Source organism: Pan troglodytes, chromosome 20 (assembly GCF_028858775.2).
Source record: "Pan troglodytes isolate AG18354 chromosome 20, NHGRI_mPanTro3-v2.0_pri, whole genome shotgun sequence".
Classification (NCBI taxonomy): Eukaryota; Metazoa; Chordata; class Mammalia; order Primates; family Hominidae; genus Pan; species Pan troglodytes.
Window position 1 is genome coordinate 31,202,669 of NC_072418.2, and position 22,284 is coordinate 31,224,952.

The following is a 22,284-nucleotide window of genomic DNA, read 5'->3' on the forward strand; positions in this document are numbered from 1 at the left end:
AGAAAACTTCAGGCCAATATCCTTGATGAACATTGATGCAAACATTTTCAACAAAATACTAGCAAATTTAATCCAGCAGCACATCAAAAAGCTTATTCACCATGATAAAGTAGCCTCTATCTCTGGGATGAAAGGTTGGTTCAACATACACAATTCAATAAATTAGATTCATCACGTAAACAGAACTAAAGACAAAAAACATTATTACCTCAATAGATGCAGAAAAGAGTTTTGATAAAATTTAACATCCATTCATGTTTTTAATAAAATACCCTCAATTAACTGGGTATTGAGGGAACATACCTCAAAATAATAAGAGCTATCTATGACAAACCCACAGCCAATTTCATACCAAATGGGCAAGGGTTGGACACAATCCCCTTTGAAAACCAACACAAAGCAAGGATGCTTTCTCTCACCACTCCTATTTAACATACCATTCGAAGTCCTTGCCAGGGCGATAAGGCAAGAGAAAAAAATAAATGGCATCCAAATAGGAAGAGAGGAAGTCAAACCATCCCTGTTTGCAGACAACATGATCCTATATCCAGAAAAACCCATAGTCTCAGCCTAAAAGCTTTTTAAACTGATAAACAACTTCAGCAAAACCTCAGGATACAAAATCAGTGTGCAAAAATCACTCACATTCCTATACACCAACAACAGTCAAGCCAAGAGCCAAATCAAGAACAAACTCACAATCACAACTGCCAAAAAAAGAACAAAATACCTAATGTATAGCTAAATAGGGAGGTGAAACATCTCTGCAAGGAGAACTACAGAGATACTCAGAGATATCAGAGACGACACAAATGGAAAACCTTTTCATGCTCATAGATAGAATCAATGTCATTAAATTATCATTAAATAATAATGATTAAAACCTGAATGGTAAAAAATTATCATTAAAATAAACTTCTCTCTGACTTTCTGACCATAAAAACTGGCCATAAAGAATGATCTGGCCTACCTTTTTGGACTGTAGGTCAGAAAACCCTCATTCCAGAGAGTATCCTGCCCCATACCCAGAAGGAAGAAATGCTGCTCAGAGAGGCCAAAAAGGATCTAGAAAGACAGGCTTTTCCAGGTTTCCCCACTATGTCTAATAGCATTAGATCACATGCTTTCTGTCCAATCATATTTCTACATGGCTTTCCTACTGTGTCGGACCTAAGCACAACAGTAGACAATTTTCTTTGTATCTTTGTGTCTTCATTCTGAAGGTCTCAATGTGCACACATTGAATAAATTTGTATGCCTGTTCTCTGATTAATCTGCCCTTTGTGAGCTGATTTTTCAGGGAACCTTCAGAGGGCAAAGGGGAACTATATTCTCTGGTTCCCTATAAAAGAAGAAGAAGAAGAGAATCTTGGAAAGGTAAGACAAGAGCAGCCAAAGCCAGGCAGAATAATGTAAGAAAACCCAGAAGGAGAAAATGCCAGATGCTGAACTAAGGCCAGGTTGCAAGTTTGCCACTAGAATGGGCAGGAGAAGAATCCTAAGGACCCCTTGGGTTACGGCAGAAGGAGGAAATAGGAGATGCCAAGAGGGGGGTGACCTCCATCCATTCCAGGAGCCTAAATATTGAATGCAAACATGGAGGAAGCCTGAGTCCAGAAAGAAAAGCAGGAGAGGGCCGGATCTGCCTGGAGCTCAGAAAAGGATTCCTGGGGAGGGTGCCACTGCAGACAGGTCTCATGGACTGGGGGGTTGCAGCTTTTACTAATAAAATTTTTAATTGGGGGAAACAAAAGGAAACTTGCGAGAAGGTGCACATCTTCCCTTCTTCCTGCACATAAGTGACTACCCATGCCTGGCTAAGAGCTTGCAAGCTTAATCAAGATACAATAACCAATGGTCATTATTGGGTGGGGAAATGAAGGTGCTTGTGGTTATGAACAGCTCCATAAGCATGAATCCAGGAAAGAGTGGCTCTAAGGGATTTGGGCTATAGCCTTATTATCAGAGCCATTCTTCTCATCTTTAAAATAACCTGGCAGGGCCTTCCAATGATCACAATGTGGCAATGGTAATTCAGCTTTTTCACCTCTGCTGTGATGACCTGTCAGTTGGTTCATATGAGCTCCAGGAGCATCTAGGGAGCCCAGAAGGTGCTGAGCCATCCAAGGAAGATGAGGTTCAGGTGGAAAGGTCAATGGTGACATTTCATTTCAAGAGATCTGAAAGGGATCACTCCCCTTTGACAAATGTCTTTGTATCTCCCCGTGGGCTAGAAGAACCATGACTCATACAAGATCTGAGTCTATGGAAGTAGAGGAGTTCAGTGAAGAGGGGAGATTGAGCTTTATAAGTTCAGTCTAAACATTATCAAAGAGGGGGATACAAAAATCTCAACTGTGCAGGAATCAAAGACTAGAGTACGCACCCAGCAGCAAGGAAAGCCCTGGAGTCACATGGACCACCTACAGAATGGGGCCACAAGTGATAGGCAAATGGCGAAAGTCAGTCATGCTAGGTCTTGAAAGGCCCATTGACCTCAGGAATTCAGAAGACGCTCAGCCCTGCCTGTGTGATGGAGCACTGTGATGAAGAAGTGGGCTGGGAGACAGGCCATCTGCATGGTAGAACTGGCTGCTCTTTGCATGAGCTGTGCCAGTGGAAAGTCACATGGCTTCTCTATGCTTCCATGTCTTCCTCTGCATGACAAGAATAAGAATATGGGCAGCTTTTAAGGGCTGTAGGAAGTATTCAATAATATAACGTGTGTAATGTGCCTGGCAGGCGTAACTATTTAGTCAAAATTGGGTTTATTACTTCTACTCTATATATAGCAATCTGAGGAGCAGGGAGAAGTTTTATATGTTCATTTATCCTTCTTTGGAGCAAATTAGCAAAGCCGGCTCCTCTGCACCCCACAGGCCTTCCCCTGTCAGTGGCCTGCTGACTTCCCTTGCACTTCTTTGTCTTTCTGTGCCTGAGGACCTTCCTGGGAACCATGTGTACAGCAGCCTGGAAGTGCTGGAAATTGCCACTATCTGGGAAAGCTGTCAAACAATGATTATTCCCTTTCAGAGGATAATTCTGAGGCAAGTGCTGTTCATATTTACTGACTAAATATGGCTCCATTAGGCTTGGAAATGTGTGGTCAAACTGATGTCCCTATTTAACATGTTGAGGCACTTGGATAGCTCTTGCTCATGGAAGCCTGAAGCCCATTGACAGGAGCTTTGGCCCTAATGCAGGCATCTTCTCCCACCCTTCCTGCTCTCTGCAGCAGGCATGGATGACTAGATACCTGCTGCAGTCTTTTCTCACACTGCACTCAACATACCTGTGAGGTCAGTCACTCAGCAAAGATGAGCTGAGCATAATGGTGTTTGCATTCAGCCTGGACCTGATGGCAATATTTCCATACTCTAGTAGAGTTTATTAGTGATGATTGCAGTTATTAGCAATGATTAGTATGTTGTTGGTACTATCAGAGGCTTCTTTGGGTCACATTGATCTATCAGTGCTAGACACATGGTTTCAGCAGCTATTGGCTGAGGGGAAATGTTTAGTGGCCAGGAAAAGGGGCAAACTGGACTTGTGTTATATCTTCTATTAGCTGTGTGGCACTGCTCATACCATCTCTGAACCTGTTTCCCTAAACCGCTTATCTCTTATCTGGTTATAAATCAAAATAGAAATTTTAACAGACTTCCTAAGCTGTGTAGGGCAGAATTCATAAGCAGATCTTTTACTATTGTTATGCCTCTGACAAAGCCCAGTGTATTCTTTTTGAGGTTATAAAATAAAATTCCTACAGCATTTAAGCAGGTAATATAAATAAGTAAAATTGAACAGATTTAAAAAATAAAACTGGTGGAGTTTATAATAAAATTTGTATAAAAATTTTATAAAATTATATAAAATAAAAATTATAAAATTATAATAATATATTATTAGTTTAATAAAACTAACAATATTAAGCAGGTAATATAAATAAGTAAACTTGAACAGATTTAAGAAAATAAAACTGGTGGAGATAATAAAAACTTAAGGGTGTATGCCCTGCCTGAAGGCATTCAAATTTAAACAAATAATAATACTGTGCTATTCAAACAAAATATGATTTCAGGCCAAATAATGCCAGGGTGTGATTTTTTATGAGTTCCTCCAACATGCTCAAAAAAGTACTTTTCAAGATACAAATCCTATTCTATCCCAGAATCAGAAGACCAAAAATTTTGGATAGATTAATGAATGAAGTCATCAGCTAAAGGCTGATTTTTTTCTCAGACCTGAAGACCTGAGTTTTATTCCCTGCAGCAACCAATTGAGCCATCATAGCTCCGTAGCTGCACATGATATAGGAGAGTTGCCTCTTTGGTAAAAATTTATCTCCAAAAAGCAGGGGACTACCATTCCTGTTAAAGTCCCACAGTTGTCTCTATGCCAAGCATCTATAATTTCTTCAGTTATTCAACTGCCCTCCCTGGAAATGTTGACAGCACCACTTTCACCTGCATTTCTTTAGGGAATCACAGATCTTACTTAAATGTCCTGGTAACTAACTTTTTTTTCACAACACCACTTCACTAAGCTAAAAAAGGACATTGCCTTCCTCTCTTTAGAACTCAAGCTGAAGCTCCTCATTGACAACCTACTTTTGAGAGTCCTAATTGAACTATGATCTCAATACTCTCTCCCTGCCTTCAGGCTATTCACTAACAACACCTCTTTATCCACACCTGACTGATGCCTGGACTCTCTGAGCCTCTGTCAGGTCACTGTATTTAGTTAGTTGTAATACAAAGAAAGCACTCTCCCTAAATTTTCTGTCATGTGGATTTCCCCCACTGCATCATGGATAAAAATCCTTAGGAGTACATATAAGAAGGGCGACATGCTCAGCAGTTAAGAAGGGCTAAGTGCCTTATAGAGGACTTACATGATCAGGTGAAGATGGTGGGGAACATGATCTCTTTTCCAGCCTTTCAGACATGAAATAAATGTAGACTGTCTTGCTCTATCATCTAGCTGTTCAAGAAAAGCAGAAAATCCAAAATTTTAAATCTGGGGAACAAAAATATACATTCAAAAATACACAACAAAAAATGCAAGAGTATTTTTAAATTTTGCCTAATAGAGGAAAACCAAAATTTTACAGAAAATATCTACAACAAACTGGGTGGCCAGGTATCCCCATCAACCCGAAAATTTGGACAGATTGGTTCAACTTCAGACAAAACCTCATGGCATCACCATCTTCTTGGGAGAAGGTGGGAGAAATGCAGCAGCTTCTGATGGTCCTGGGAGCATGGAATCAATGCCATCAGCAGGTGCTCACAGGATGCGCGTCAGGTCAGCCTGAAGCAGCTTCTGAAAATGTGAGCACGCTCTTCAGGCTCCAATGTATAAGGATGGCTCCACTAGAAGGAGAAACTTTTTTGGATGTATCCATTTGATTTGCTTTCATTGTCTACAAAAACATTATTCTACTTCATATTCTCTTCTATAATAACTTTGTTTTATTTTTTATTTTATTATTATTATACTTTAAGTTTTAGGGTACTTTGTATGTGATTTGACTGCAGTTATTGTGTCTTGCTTATTTTTAACTGAAAAAATTTTTACTTGAATTTTGAGAAAAATGGAAAGGGCCAGGAGAGAATTGCTAATTTTATAGCTTTAAAGCTACCTCCTCAGTTCTTTGCATGAAATCTGTGTCTTCTGCTTCAATTTGATCTGGACCTTATTCAACTCATAGTGAAAGAATATATCATGCACCTTAGAATATTAACCCAGGACTTTTGACTGAAAAACAAATTTTGGTAAAACAATTTAATTTAAAAAGTAAAGAAAAAATTATTAGAGCTTCTGGATAAAATGATCAAGTCACACATAAAACAAAGAAATTCAGGATTTGGGTGTCTTAGGTTGGGTTTCCCTGGAACAGACACTGAGGCAGGATTTGTGTGTAGAGAGTTTATTGAGGGGTAACCTCAGGGTGAATACCTATGGGGAACTAAAGAAACTAGGGAGAGGAGTTGAACTGTACCTCAGCCACAAGGATCTCAGCTAATCTCACATGTCCTTCTAGAGCTGAGATGGCCCTTCAGAGCATCCCACCTTGAAACGAGGGGACAGGCTTTGTATCCCCACTTCTAAATTAGCCAGTCATTGGGCGAGGACTGTCAAAAAGGAGGAGACATGTCCTCAGATGAAATGCCTCTTTTCCTCAGAGGACACGTCCCAGACAGGAACTCACCTGAGCGTGGTCAGCTGCCAAAACTCCCCTAGCACGTGTGACTGCATGGTTCTGAGGGGACCTGGGGGTGAACGAAACCATTCACCACAGATTGCGTTTAAACTTTTTAAAGCAATGACTTATGCCAGCATAAAATCAGGAAATACATTAGAAGTACTAAGGAAAGAAAGTGTGGGCCATAGTAATAACTAAAATTAAAAATGGGGGGTCAACTATGGCTATTATAAAGCCTGAATAGTGTAAAATGCCTGCAGAGATACATTAACCTTTCTAAATAAAAAATGTGCCAAAAAAGAGGGCAAAATACTCAAAATCTAGCAGCCTAAAACAGCAAGCCTTTCCTGACTCTCAATATGTGTGGGGCGGAAATCTGGGTCATCATTAACTTCGTGCCTCCTGCTCAGAGTCTCCCGCCTGGCAGCAGAGTGCAGGGTAGGCGGGCACTTCAGCCTCCACTGAAATTTACCTCCATGCTGAGGGAAGGCTTCAGGCTTTTTGGCTAATGACATCACATTCCTGATCAGTGGACCTCTCCACAGAGCAACTCACAACAAGCAATGGCTTCCTTCAGAGAAACTGTCAGAGAGACCACCCAAAAAGACAGCACAGCCTCTTTGTAACCTGATCTCCAAACTGTCATCCCATCCTTTTTGCCTTATTCTATTATTGCAAAGTGTATCCTAATTCTGGCCCACACTCAAGGAGAGATTACACAAGGGTGTGATTATCAGGAGGTGGGGATCATTAAGCAGTATCTTAGAGGCTGCCTGCCACAACTTGTGAAATATAGTGCCCCATACACATGTACCATTATTATGTGTCAATCATAAATTTTAAAAATACAGTTTTTTTTAAATTTAAAAATTTAAACATTATTCTGCTTTTTAAAAATAGAACGGTACTTCAGATTAGCCTAATATGACTATATTAAGAATTAATATAGGCCGGGTGAGGTGGCTCACACCTATAATCCCAGCACTTTGGGAGGCCAAGGCGGGCGGATCATGAGGTCAGGAGATCGAGACCATCCTGGCTAACACAGTTAAACCCCATCTCTACTAAAAATACAAAAAATTTGCCAGGCGCGGTGGCAGGCGCCTGTAGTCCCAGCTACTCTACTCGGGAGGCTGAGGCAGGAGAATAGCATGAACCCGGGAGGCGGAGCTTGCAGTGAGCAGAGATATCACCACTGCAGTCTGGCCTGGGCGAAAGAGTGAGGCTCTGTCTCAGAAAAAAAAAAAAAAAAAAAAAAAAAGATTAATATAAATAAATACAATAAAAATATAAATATAATATATTAATATAATATATAAATATAATTAAAATATTCCCCATATTTCAGCCAATAATAAATTAAAGAATCTAGACAATGACCATCAACGATGCCTAACATCATAACAAAGATAGTTTGACCTGAGGTGCTTACTGAGGCAGATGCACAGCTTGACCTATTTTGCAGTCTTCCCCCAAAATCATCAAACCTAAATCTAATCAAGATTCTAGATCTAACTACTTATTTACAAGAAGTACAGAAGAAACAACACTATAAGTAAGCAATTAGCATACTTCAGAATGTGGGAAACTACAGTAACTACTGATTTCTTCAACAAAAGAATTTCAAGGCAAAATAAAAGAGAAAGAGATGGAGAACTTATGAAAAGAGACATCAAAAGAGTCAAGAAAAACATCAACCAGTTGCAACATACGGACTTTACTTATATTGTAATTCAAACAAACAGGTACAGTTATAAAACAATCAGGAAACTGTGAACACTAACATGTAATGGTACAAAAAATTATTGGGATTTTTAAAGTATAAAATAATATTGTGATTACAGGTTTTAAGAAATTTCTTATCTTTTAAAGATACATTTTTAGTTACAGATAAAATCGTATGATATTTGGGATTTGCTTCAAAAATAATCTGGATGTAGGTCAGTTGGTGGGGGTATAGATGGTCATGAGTTGAACACTTTTGAGGCTAGGACATGGGACATAAAAGTTTATTTCAATCAAACAAAGTCATTGTACCGGGAAGAATAATACCTGTGTACCAAATGTGGTCAGTTGAATATAGTTTTGTGATCTTTGGTCTATACACATAAAATGGCTTAAAAAGTTAATTAACCTGTACCACTCAATTCATTAAACATTTAATGTGTGTAAATCCTTGTTAAATTTGCATGAATTGAATTTTTATTTGAGACAGGGTCTGTCTTTGTTGCACAGGCTGAAGTGTAGTGGCTAAATCATGGCTTACTGCAGCCTTGACCTCCTAAGCTACTACTGCCGCTGGCACTTTCTTGCAAGTGCCACCTTCTGACTGGAGACCAACGAACACTGTCCATTACAACACCTCCAGGCAGAATAACACGGTGTCCAGGAAGGAGAAAACATGGGCATGACCTCAGCTATCACCATTGCCTGCACCATCCTGGCTAACCAGGAGGTCCCTAGTATATCCATGAGATCTGTTCATTACTACCACAACTGGCATTTGAGAAAGCCAACATACAGAGGCTATCTATAACCAAGGAATCTCACAGAGTCTATGTCACTCCCCTGCCAACCCCATCAGGGCTGGTGCTGGTTCCCACTACTGGGAGACTTAAGGATAGGTTACATCACTGGATCCCTTGAAGACATTCCACAGCACCAGGCTGGAGTGTGGCAGCGACACAAGGCAGCTAGACTCAGAGGAGCAACAACATGTGCAGTAACCTGGCTCTGAGAGACTCCGACTCCTAGGGGAAGAGGGAGTGCACCACATGAAAGGAACCCCCCATAGGACAAAGGAACTGGACAGCAGGACTTGAGTCTCAGATCATTCCACTGGTGGGAAGTGTCTTTCAGCAGAAGGTCAGTTGTAGTGCGAGGCTCAGCAGGGAAAGTCTGCAGCTCTCTCCAGCTGTCAGGCAGTTCTGGTGCTCATGAAGGAGCTTGGAGAAGAAGGCTTTTTCCCCCTCATCCACCACTGCAGACACCGCTGGGGCTTTTCCCATTGGAAGGCGGTGTGGGTGCACCTATAGACAGCCTCTCTGGAACACTTCAGAGCGACTGCATCCCCCCAGGAGAAGCACCATCCACGTGCGGGCCTGCACAAGGGGTAGAGTCACAATTTCTTTCTACTTGGAACATCACCACTCCCACAGATATAAAGAGGCACCTGTCTGATCTGAATAGCTGGAACACTGGTTATGGAGTGTGTCTGGGAGGTGAATAGCATTCCTGCCAGCCTGGGAGAAGAGCTGAGGTAGCTCTGGTCCTTCCCTCTGATAAGACCTCAGTGTGTTTCACTGAAAGCTCCCCCATCCACTCTGTAAAAGCTGAGACCTGTGCCCATGAAAGGGTACTGCATCTGCCCACCTGCTTTAGCCATAGACAATTTCTACCTGTGGATGCCTCCTCTATTAGCCCGAAGCCTAAATTATTCAACCCAGTAAATAAAATACTAGGGAAATTAGAAAAATAAATAAGCGCACACCACAGAAGAGTGAAATAAGCTTCAAGAGACCTCTGCCACTCCAATCCCATAGGAGAGAATGAACTTGCTCATGCACCAAGCACATTGCTACTACAATAAGCACCCAAGAAAGGCATCATACAAAGACTGTCTGTAACCAAGGAACTCTTACAGAGTCTTCACCTCTGAAAGCACTAAGAGCCAAATTAGGTTGCAATAAACTGTAAATGTTAAAGTCATATCCTTAAAGGGGAAAAAATTTTAAAAAACAGTCAAATAAAGAATAAATGCTAGAATAATTATAAAAAATAGTCTATCCAAATGACAAGGAACCAGAAAAATAAATCTGGCAATATGACAAATCAGGGTTCTATAACACCCCAAAAGATCACCTCAGCCCTCTAGCAATGGATCCAAAAAAAGTTGAAATATTTGAAATATGAGATAAAGAATTCAAAAGGTTGATTATTAAGCTACTCAAGGAGATACCAGAGAAAGATGAAAACCAACAAAAAGAAATTTAAAAAAAAAACTATTCAGGATATAAATGAAAAATTGTCTAAAGAGATCGATATTTTAAAGAAAAACCAATCAGAACTTCTAGAAATGAATGGCACATTTAGAGAATTACAGAATGCAGTGAAAAGTTAAACAATAGACTAGAACAAGCACAAGAAAGAATTTCAGAGCTTGAAGACAAGACTTTTGAATTAAATAAATCAGATAAAAATATAGAAAAAAGAATCAAAAATATCAACAAAGTCTCCAGGAAATATGAGATTATCTAAAATAGCCAAAGCTAAGAATAATTAATGTTCCTGAGGGAGAAAAGAGAGCAAAAACTTTGAAAAATGTATTTGAGGGAATAATAGAGGAAAACTTACCTGGCCTTGGTAGAGATTTAGATATCCAAATATAAGAAGCTCAAAGAATTCATGGGAGATCCATTGCAAAAAAGATAATCACAAAGGCATATTGTCATCAGGCTATCTAACGTCAACATGAAAAGAAGAATTGTAAGAGCAGTGAGACAAAAGCATCAGGTAACCTATAAAGAAAAACCCATCCAACTAACAGAAGACTTATCAGCAGTAACCCTACAAGCCAGAAGGGATGGGGGTAATGTTTTAGCCTCCTAAAACAGAATAACTCTCAGCTAATAATTTTCTATGCAGCAAAACTAAGTTTCATAAATGAAAGAGAAATAATGTCATTTTCAGACAAATACTGAGGAAATTTGTTACTATCAAACCGACCCTACAAAAAAATGGTAAAAGGAGCTTTAAATCTTAAATAAAAAGCTTGATGTGCACAAAAATAAAACCTTTTGAAAGCATAAAACTCACATGGCCTACAAAACAATAAACCAATGAAATAAACAACAGCAAAGTATTTGGGTAACAACTAACAAGATGACTGTAACAGTACCTCGCATCTTGATATTGTTAAATATAAATGGACTAAATGCTCTACTTAAAATACACAGATTGGCAGAACAGACAAATATCACAAATAAAATATTTACTATCTTCAAGAGACTCACCTACCACATCAGGATTCATATAAACTCAAGGTAAAGGGGTAGAAAAAGACATTCCACATAAATAGAAACCAGAAGTGAGACTAAAGCAACAAGAGTAGAAAAATAAAAAGATGGTCATTATTTAATGATAAAAGAATCAATCCAACAAGCGGATATTACAATTCTAAATTTATATGCACCTAACACTGAAGCTCTCAGATTCATAAAACAATTACTACTAGACCTAGGAAATTAAATAGACAACAACACAATAACAGTGGGAGATTTCAACACTCCAGTGACAGCACTAGATAGATTATCAGGACACAAAATCAACAAAGGAAGAATGAACTTAAACTGCATTCTAGAACAAATGGGTCTAACAGATATTTACGCAAAATTCTAACTCCAGAATAGAACAAGAACTCCAGAATATACATTCATCTTATCAGCACATGGAACATTCACCAAGATAGACCATATGACAGGTCAAAAAACAAGTCTCAGTAAATCTGAAAACATCAAAATCATGTCAAGTATTTTCTCAGACCACAGTGGAATAAAACTAGAAATCAACTCCAAAAGGAATCCTCAAACTATACAAAAAAATAGAAATTAAACAATCTGCTCCTGTGTAATTTTGGAGTTAACAATGAAATCAAGAGGGAAATTTAAAAATTATTTGAAATTAATGATAATAGTGACACAATTTAGCAAAACTTCTGGAATATAACAAAAGAGTGTTAGGAGGACAGTTTATACTACTAAATGTTTACATCAGAAAGTCTGAAAGATCACGCACAGATTGACAACCTAATGTCACACCTCAAGGCATTAGAGAAACAAGAACAAACTGAATAAAAAGCTAGAGGAAGAAAGTAAACAACAAAGATCACGGCACAACTAAATGAAATTGAAACAAAAAATACCAAAGGTTGATTTAAAAAAAAGCTGGTTCTTTGAAAAGATAAACCAAACTGACAGAATATTAGCTTGATTAACCAAGAAGAGAGAAGAGTCAAATAAGCTCAAATAGAAATGAAACTGGAGATACTGCAACTGACACCACAGAAATACAAAAGATTATTCAAGATCCTATGAACTGATCTATGCACACAAACGAGAAAATTTAGAGGAAATGGATGAATTTCTGAAAACATACAACCCTCATATATTAAATAGGGAATACATACCTTGAAAAGATTAATAAGAAGCAATGAGATTGAATCGGTAGTTTTAAAAAGCCAACGACAACAAAAGCCCAGGGCCAGATGGATTCACAGCTGAATTCTACCAAACATATTGGTACCAATCTTACTAAAAATATTCCAAAAGAAGAATAGGGGAAATACTCCCTAAGTCATTTTGCGAAGCAAGTATCACCCTGATACTAAAAACAGGAAAAGATATAACCAAGAGAAAACCCCACAGACCAATATCCTTAATGAACATAGATGCAAAAATCTTCAACAAAATACTAGCTAACCAAATCCAATAGCACGTCAAAAAAATAATATACCATGAACAAGTGAGTTTTATTCCAGGGATGCAGGGATTGTTTAACATATGCAAGTCAGCAAATGTGATACATCACATAAACAGAATTAAAAACAAAAGCCATATGATCATCTCAATAGGTGCAGAAAAATCATTCTATAAACTTCAGCATCTTTTCTGATAAAACCTTCAACAAACTAGGCATAGAAGGGACTTACCTCAAATGAATCAAAGCCATCTATGACAAACCCACAGCCAACATCATAGTGAATGGAGAAAAGTTGAAAGCTTTCCCCCTGAGTACTGGAACAAGACAAGGATGCCCACTTTCACCACTTCTGTTCAACATAGTAATGGAAGTCCTAGCCAGAGCAATCAGGAAAGAGAAGAAAATATAGGGTTTCCAAATAAGAAAAAAGGAAGTCAAACTACTACTGTTTACCAATGGTATAATTGTATACCTAGAAAACCCTAAAGACTCCTAGATTTGATAAAGGAGTTCAGTAAAGTCTCAGGTTACAAAATCAATTTACACAAATCAGTAGCACTGCTGTACATCAAAAACAACCAAGTTGAGAAGAACTGAACCCCTTTCACAGCAGCTGCAAAGAAATAAAACACCTAGTAATATACTTAACCAAGGAGGTGAAAGAGCTCTACAAGCAAAACTATAAAACACTGCTGAAGAAAACACAGTTGAAATAAATAAATGAAAACACATTCCATGCTCATTGATTGAAAAAGTAAATATCATTAAAATGACCATACTGTCCAAAGCAATCTGCAGATTTAATGCAATTTTCATCAAAATACATCATTTTTCACAAAACTAGAAGAAACAATTCTAAAATTTATTCGGTACCAAAACAGAGCCCCAGTAGCCAAGGCAATCCTAAGTAAGAAAAGCAAAAGTAGAGGCATCAAATTGCCAGTGTTCATATTTTTACTACAAGGCTGTAATTACCAAAACAACATGGTACTGGTATGAAAGTAGACACAGAGACCAATGGAACACAATAGAAAATCCAGAAATAAAGCCAAATGCCTACAACCAACTGATTTTTGAAAAGCATACAAAAACATAAATTGGGGAAAGAACACCCTATTTAATAAATTGTGCTAGGAAAACTGGCTAGCCACATGTAGAATTAAATTGGATCTCTATCTCTCACCTTGTGCAAAAATCAACTCAAAATGTGTCAAGTACTTAAATATAAGACCCCAAAGCATAAAAATTCTAGAAGATAACCTTGAAAAAACTCTCCTGGACATTGGCCTAGGCAAAGAATTTATGACTAAAACCTCAAAAGCAAATGCAACAGAAACAAAAGTAAATAAATGGCACCTGACTAAATTAAAAAGGTTCTGCACAGAAAAAGAGATAATCATCAGAGTAAAGAGACAACCCAGAAAGGAAGAAAATATTTGCAACCTGTGCATCTGACAAAGGACTGGTACCCAGAATATACAAAAAAAGAAAAAAAATCTCAAATCTTCAAGGAAAAAAATAATTCCATCAAAAAATGGACAAATAATATGAATAGACATTTCTCAAAACAAGATATACAAATAGCCAACAAACATGAGAAAATGCTCAGCATCACTAATCATCAGGGAAATGCAAATTAAAACCACAATGGAGCACCACCTTGCTCCTGCAAGAATGGCTATTATTAAAAAGTCAAAAAACAATAGATGTTGGCATGGATTTGGTGAAAGGGGAGTGCTTATTCATTGATGGTGGGAATGTAAATTAGTACAACCTCTATAAAAAACAGTATGGACATTCTTTAAAGAACTAAAAGTAGATCTATTATTCAATCCAACAATCTCACTACTGGATATCTACCTGCATTAGTTCGTTCTCACACTGCTAATAAAGACATACCCAAGACTGGGTAATTTTTAAAGGAAAGAGGTTTAATTGACTCAAAGTTCAGCACAGCTGAAGAGGCCACAATTTTAGAATTGTTTCTCCTAGTTTTGTGAAAAATGATTCATTTCAAAACTTACAACCATGGCGAAAGGGGAAGCAAACACGTCCTTCTTCACAAGGCCACAGGAGAGAAAAGTGCCACGCAAAGGGAGGAAAAAAACCTTAAAAAACTATCAGATCTCATGAGAACTCACTCACTATCATGAGAAGAGCATGAGGGGGACCTCCCCCATGATTTTACCTCCTACAAGGTCACTCCCCAACACGTGGGGATTATGGGAACTACAATCGAATATAAGATTCGGGTGGGGACACAGAGCCAGATCATATCATTATTCCAAAGAAAACAAGTCATTATACGAAAAAGACATATGCACATGAATATTTATTGCAGCCTGATTCATAATTGCAAAGATATGGAGTTAGCCTAAGTGCCATTGACCAATAAATGGATTAAAAAGGCATGATATATAAATATATATATGGATATACATATATGGATATATATGGATATATAAATATGGATATATATATGTATGTGTGTGTGTGTATATATATATATATATATACACACACACACACACACACACACCATGGACTCAGCCATAAAAAGGAACAAAATAATGTCTTTTGCATGGACTTGTATGGAGCTGGAGGCCATTATTCTAGGTGAAATAACTCAGGAATGGCAAATCAAACACTGTGTGTTTTCACTTATAAGTGGGAGCTAAACAGAGAATACACAAAAACATATGGAGTGATGTAATGAATCCTGGAGACTCACAAGCAGGAGATTGGGAGGGAGGGTATGGGATAAAAAACTATATATTGGGTACAACATACAGTACTTGGGTGATGAGTGCACTAAAATCTCAGAATTCACCACTATATAATTCATTCATGTAACCAAAAACCACTTGGAGATGGGCATGGTGACTCACGCCTGTAATTCCAGCAGTTTGGGAGGCCGAGGCGGGTGGATCACCTGAGGTCAGGAGTTCGAGACCAGCCTGCCCAACATAGTGAAACCCCGTCTCTACTAAAAATATTTTTAAAATTAGCCAGGTGTGATGGTGGGCGCCTGTAATCCCAGCTACTTGGGAGGCTGAGGCAAGAGAATTGCTTGAACCCAGGAGACAGAGGTTGCTGTGAGCTGACACAGTACCACTGCACTCCAGCCTGGGCAACAGAGTGAGACTCCATCTCAAAAAAAAAAAAAAAAAACCCTTGGACCCCAAAGCTACTAAATGTTTTTAAAAAATCAAAAGTAATACAAAATAAAGGATAAATAAGTACTGCAATTTTTTAATTTGCAAATTTTCTCTTTATTATGTTTTTCAATGTTCTGGTTACAGAATTAATATTTCTTATAAAAATTAAAATGATACATGAAATTTTTTAAAAAGATACAAGAATAACTCCATGCCTTTAAGAAAAATGTGATACAGTGACAAAAATAAAGCACATACACATAATGGCTCAAGGAAGCAAGTGATTCATGACATTTGATTGAAGAGCCCAAGATTTCAGAAGAGGCTATTGCCTTCTGCAGAACGCAATGAGAAATAATGCCAAGAAAAGTTGGCTAGTCCTGAAGGGTAAACATCATATGGATAGGAAGGGAGAGGTCATCAAGGGTAATCCAGACAATGAGTGACATGATCAAAACTGCAGAAGCGCAAAGACAAAGAGTGTGCTTGTTGAATACCAAGTTGTATAGGCTGCAGAAGAGGAGGTGGTGGGACTGGAGTCTAGAGAGTCTTGAACACCAGGTTTGGGAGGCTGGAGTTCACTTGGTGAGCAACAATCTCTGGCAGAGGAAGACTCCGTCTCAAAGAAAGAAAGAAAGAAAGAGAGAGAGAGAGAAAGGAAGGAAGGAAGGAAGGAGGGAAGGAGGGAAGGAGGGAGGAAGAGAGAGAGAGAGAAAGGAAGGAAGGAAGAAAGGAAGAGAGAAAGAGAGAGAAAGAAAGAAAGAAAGAAAAGAGAAAGAAAGACAAAGAAAAGAAGAAAGAAAGTAGAAAGAGAAAGAAAGAATAAGAAAGAGAAAGAAGAGAAAGAAAGAATGAATAAGAAAGAGAAAGAAAGAAAGAAAAGAAAGAAAAGAAAAAAAGGAAAGGAAAGAAAGAGATCATTACCAGCTGGGCACAGTAGCTCATACCTGTAATCCTAGCACTTTGGGGGGCCGAGGCGGGTGGACCAGGATCACCTGAGGACAGCAGTTATCATTTTGAAATCAGCCTGGGCAACATAGCGAGACCCTGTCTCTAAAAAATTTAAAAGAATGAAAAAAATTACCCGGGTATGGTGGTGTGCATCTTTAATCCCAGCTACTTGGGGGGCTGAGGTGAGAGCATTGCTTGAGCCCAGGAGATTGAGGCTGATGATCACACCACTGAACTTCAGCCTGGGTGACAGAGCGAGACCCTGTGTATAAAATAAAATAAAATAAAATAAGTAAAATAAAATTAAATTAAATAAAAATTGCCTGTTAAGTCACTATGAGAAAGCAAACAACTATTTACCAGAAACAAGAGACATTGTTACCAAGACTATGTCACTAAAATAACAGGCTACAGGGAGGCTAGTTTGAATATTGTATATAAATAATCACATTAGATTACATTTGATCAAGATACGGCTTATATAATCCTTGTATGATCATAAATCAGAGTGGAAATATCAGAACAATAAATTTGCCTGCATCTAATGGTTTTGCCAAACAATAGAGTGAGAAGTAGAGGTCATTCAGGGTAGGAATTTTATCACCAGCCAATTCAGATATGTCTGGTGCCTTGTCATGGTTTCACCTGAATTATCTTTTTTGGCCATAATTTCACCAACTGCATTAGATTATGGCAGGCTACTAATACCCAAATGTTCTGTGTGTTTTGGTAATATGAGAATGTAATACAGAAGGTAGACCAAAAAGAAAAGATAGACAAATTGTATTTAAAAAGCAAAAGGCTGATGAAGATTATGCTTACCAAGTGCCGCTCTTAAGGCTGTCTAGCCAATAAGTTAAAAAAACAGTGAGCCGAGATCGTGTGACTGCACTCCAGCCTGAGTGACAGAGCGAGACTCCATCTCAAAAACAAAACAAAACAAAAAATACGCTCACCGGCTTGTTTTGGGGGTCATATGATCCAATAGGAAGAAGACGGACTTCAGAGCAAAACCACCCTGGTTTGATCCCAGCTCCTTCTCTAGTCAGCTATGGACATGGGGTACTTACTTAACCTTTCTGACCCTCCATTCATTCATGGCAATTTGGGGTTTATCGCAGCATATTTGTTGTAAAAACTGCATATATTGTTTCATTCAAAGTACATACAACAGGTCTGGAATTCAATAGATGGTCATCTAATGTTAACTCCTTCCTCCTCACCCTTTTTATATTGATTCTGAAAGAGATCTTATTGTATAATTCCTTATGCTATGAGGGAAATTTAAATACAAAATACTAAAATTTTCACATAAGAAAATCACAGTATGAATTTTACTTATTTCAACATTTAGACACATAAAAGACACAAAATTCAACTAAAGCAAGCTATGATTATTAATGAGGAAATGAATAATGAATGCGTGGGTTGAGACTGCGTAATTGGAAATGGGGCAAAAGGACTACGGTTTCACTTTCCTTCAAAAGTTTGATTTGCCAACTTAACAGAAACTTGCTAACAATAACCAGTTTTAGAAGCTCCTGGCCACAGTGAAAGCAAACCCAGTCCATGTGCCTGGTTCATGAAAGGCTAAGAGTTCGGGGAGAAGATGGGGAGAGGGTGTGACTGAGACACATCCAGAGAGCACACTGTGCCTCTCACATGTACTGCCTGGTGGCTTCACTCTCGTGGGTATGTGTACCCACACTCAAACGTAAATACCAGGTTCCAATCTCACAGGGCTCTTGCGGGTACACAATTAGGAGCTCTGAGTGCACTTGGAGGAAGATAATCCCAACCGACAAACTTTCAAGTCCATCTTTTTTTTGTTTGTTTTGTTTTGTTTTTGTTTATGTGTTTTTTGTTTTTGTTTTTTATTATACTTTAAGTTCTAGGGTACATGTGCACAAAGTGCAGGTTTGTTACATATGTATACATGTACCATGTTGGTGTGCTGCACCCATTAACTTGTCATTTACATTAGGTATATCTCCTAATGCTATCCCTCTCCCCTCCCCCCCTCCCCCCACCCCATGACAGGCCCGGGTGTGTGATGTTCCCCTTCCTGTGTCCAGGTGTTCTCGTTGTTCATTTCCCACCTATAAGTGAGAACATGCAGTGTTTGGTTTTTTGTTCTTGCGATAGTTTGCTGAGAATGATGGTTTCCAGCTTCATCTGTGTCTGTACAAAGGACATGAACTCATCCTTTTTTATGGCCGCATAGTATTCTACAGTGTATATGTGCCACATTTTCTTAATCCAGTCTATCATTGATTCAACTCCATCTAATTGTAAAGTCTTCTAAAAGAGTGTTGTCCTGTATTGTAATCACCCAGCACTCAGAGATGAAATCTTCATGAAATTAGCGTACTCTCTCCACAAGTGAAAGCATTTACGGCTGTGCCCCCAGTCAGTAAATTATAGCAGTTGGTGCTGAGCTCCAGTGCTGTTTCCCGTGCTGGCCCTGCCCCTTCCACTTGTTCAGCAAGCCCCACGGGTGCTGTGTCTGATTCGCAGAGACCATTCACTGGTCCATTTCTCTCTCATCTGGTGGTGTCCTCTTCCCCAACTATTTGAACTCAATCTCTAAACATTTGTGCCACCTTATCTCTTGCTTTGGTCTCAGCTGGGCAAAACTTTACTGTTTTTCAGGGCCCCAGCTCCCACCTGAATTTGCTGTCTCTCAGCCTCAATGCCTGTAGAATTCCAAGATTCAGAACTCACTGTGGACCCAAGCAGCCATGGCAATCTTCCAGGAAATGATGGGCACACCCTTGTCATTATAGGATGAGCACTATTAGGATAACAGAAAAGAACAGAGAGTTCCTAGGGGTTATTTTGTGCATGATATATTTATTAATGATGGGCTTATTCTGTGGCTTAGGAAATGATCTCCAGTATTAGTTGAATGCCATGCAGAAAAACAGGATGTTGGCATCTCTGCACACAGTAGATACATTCTAAGCAGGGCCTGTTCAATAGGCAAGATGAATGTGGCTCTCTATCCCTCAGTGTTTGCCAAAGCTAACAGAAAGGGCAAAGGCTAACAAAATTCTGAGGGAGCCCAGCAAAGATATGGTCTTGGTGGAAAAAAAAAAAAAAACACTGCTAAATTGCCTGAGCCAATACTCTATTTTGCTATTACTGCAGCATAGAAAAACACTGAGACTAATTCTGTACAGCTACACTGGAGTTCAAATAGTGAAATCCTATGAGTAGTGGAAATTAATTCATTCAATTTCCATTTTCAACCTGTATGGTTTTTAGCTTACTTTTGCCATACTTGAACTTTCAAGGGAGAAGCTTTGTTCATAATAGTCATAAACTGGAAACAAAACAAATTTTCACCACTTGGAAAATGAATAAATTACACTGTTTTCATAATGAAATACATATATTCAGAGCAATAGACAGAACAAACTGCAATACAGAGATGCACAAGAACCTGGCTGAATGTTAAAAATACAGTATTGTGTAAAAGATGCTGAAGACCAGAAGTTTGATCAGTATGGAGTTGGCCTATTAATATGAAACTCACAAAAAAGGTAATAGTATTGATGATGATGGAAATCAGCATATGATTATCTCTGCAGGATTATTAAGTGAGGGGAAGGCACTGAAAGCTCATATGTCTCAGGCCGGGTGCAGTGGTTCAAGCCTGTAATCTCGCACTTTGGGAGGCTGAGTCAGACGGATTGCTTAAGCTCAGGAGTTCGAGACCAGCCTAGACAACATGGTGAGACCTGTTCTCTACTAAAAAAAAAAAAAAAAAAGTTAGCCAGGAGTGGCGGTGCATGCCTTACTGATCCATTTACAACCTGGCAGGATCCATGATCACACCAGCCGTTTCACCAAATGAAACAATAACTCAAGAGGACCCTTGGAGTGGCGTGGCACCTGCTGGCCTCCCTTGCCTTTTCTGCATTCCAAACCCTTTATTCAAAGATGCCTGTGTTCCCTCCACAAACTAAAGAGTGGAATGGTGCTCTGCTCTTTCCCTTGCCAGTATGGATAGTAAGGGAATCTTGCTTCCTCTTATCATAACTCGTGATTGGTTTGACTTGTTTTCACAAGCGGTGAGCAGCTGGACCCCTTTGCTGGTTACAATCGCTTGGACATATGTTTTTAATTATGATGACTTCTAACTATGGAGCTCTTTAAAAGGAAAGAAAGTCCACTCAAGTCTCTTATCACCAGATGTTAGCTGGGACAAACAGCTGATATTCCTGGCTCCTGAACCTTTACCAAAGCAATCTCTCAAGTGAAACTAGTAAGCCTCAACCAAGGTTATGACTTAACTGAAGACACGAGAGGCATCTCCACAGAGGTGCAAAGCAGTCCTCACAAGACTCAGAATCACTGAAAGGCAGCTCAAGGAAAGTAAAGTTCTGCTGGCCACAAATGGGATATACCTTACATTTTGTTCAGCCGTTTTCTCTAGGGTCTCAGCTTTCCAGCTACTGTCTACACACAGAGGCCCCAAAGCCCTGTAAGCCTCCACAGATTGAAGACAGGAAATCAAAAGCTGTTCCTGGAAGAAAAAATTATCAATAAATGGCAAAAGTCACACAAATATTAAACCAAAAGGACCGATTCCCTGATTCTGAATTTTAACCACGAAATTACAGTGTGGACCAGCTTCCATTGTTAATCCCACATGGACTCCAAGCAGGCAGCCTGAGTGGGCACAGGGTTTTTAGCTTTGTTTTAGGTCATTTTGGTCTGTTTGTCAAAGGAATTTTAAGGGTGGTCATGACACTATTTATGTCTTTTGCTTTTTTGTTTATTTTTAAACTTGATCCTACCATCTTCCTTAACCATATAAGCCAATGAGGCTCATTATGGTGGCTGATCAGAGATTGCCCCATTAGAACTAAGGCTCTCTACACCGTGCCCTTAGAACTTTGCTTCTGCCTTAGAAGGTATATATATAAATAAAACTAAGTTTCTCTATACCTTCACTCACTCACTGGGTGAAGGAGTCTCTTTGAGTGCTCTTAGCATGAGTGTTTCCACAACACCTTATCTTTATGGACCAGCTGAGTCTGACTGAACTGGGAAGGACCCCCACCAAACCCGGGGCCAACAGGGAAGGTCCTCTGCAGGGTCCAGATGGAGGAAACCAGAACAGGGACTGGGGGGAGACCAAGAAGAAATGAAGGGAAGAGGTAGAGAGAAATAAAGTCTCTGAAATCTTCAACCTTAAAGCAGGAGATCCTAGATTTAGAGGAACTTACATGGTGTCTTTCCAGTGCAGTGGGAGAGACAACTCACCTGTAGGCCTCTGTGTGGTGACTCCCAGTGATGCCAAGAGACCCTGGGGTTCTCCATGGATTTCATCCTCATTACCAGATATGTTCACTTAAAAATATACAATCTATAAATTTAGAAAAGAAGGAGAGGAGACTTTATTTCTTATAAAGGGTTACAGTCTGCAGGGTGGCCATTCTAACAGACTGGGAAGCAGAGCCTCCAGTCAGAAGCCAGAAA

The 22,284-nt window shown here is 39.1% G+C and overlaps 2 long non-coding RNA genes across 3 annotated transcripts in view; both read right to left on the reverse strand.

Annotated features, from left to right (window-relative positions):
* LOC134809044 (uncharacterized) overlaps window positions 1-10,775 on the reverse strand; it is a 29,866-nt gene extending 19,091 nt beyond the window's left edge. The window contains exons 1-2 of one of the 2 annotated variants that reach the window (XR_010153567.1): window positions 10,562-10,775; window positions 4,895-4,983 (exon numbers count right to left, since the gene is read on the reverse strand). This is a non-coding gene — a long non-coding RNA (uncharacterized LOC134809044). The remainder of the gene's footprint in view (window positions 1-4,894; window positions 4,984-10,561) is intronic. The other variant, XR_010153566.1, reaches the window with a different exon arrangement.
* Window positions 10,776-16,790: 6,015 nt separating this feature from the next.
* Window positions 16,791-17,716, reverse strand: LOC134809045 (uncharacterized). Its single transcript, XR_010153568.1, has 3 exons — window positions 17,617-17,716; window positions 16,928-17,056; window positions 16,791-16,838 (listed from the first exon to the last, which is right to left on the reverse strand). It is a non-coding gene; the product is annotated as an uncharacterized LOC134809045 (long non-coding RNA).
* Window positions 17,717-22,284: the final 4,568 nt, after the last annotated feature.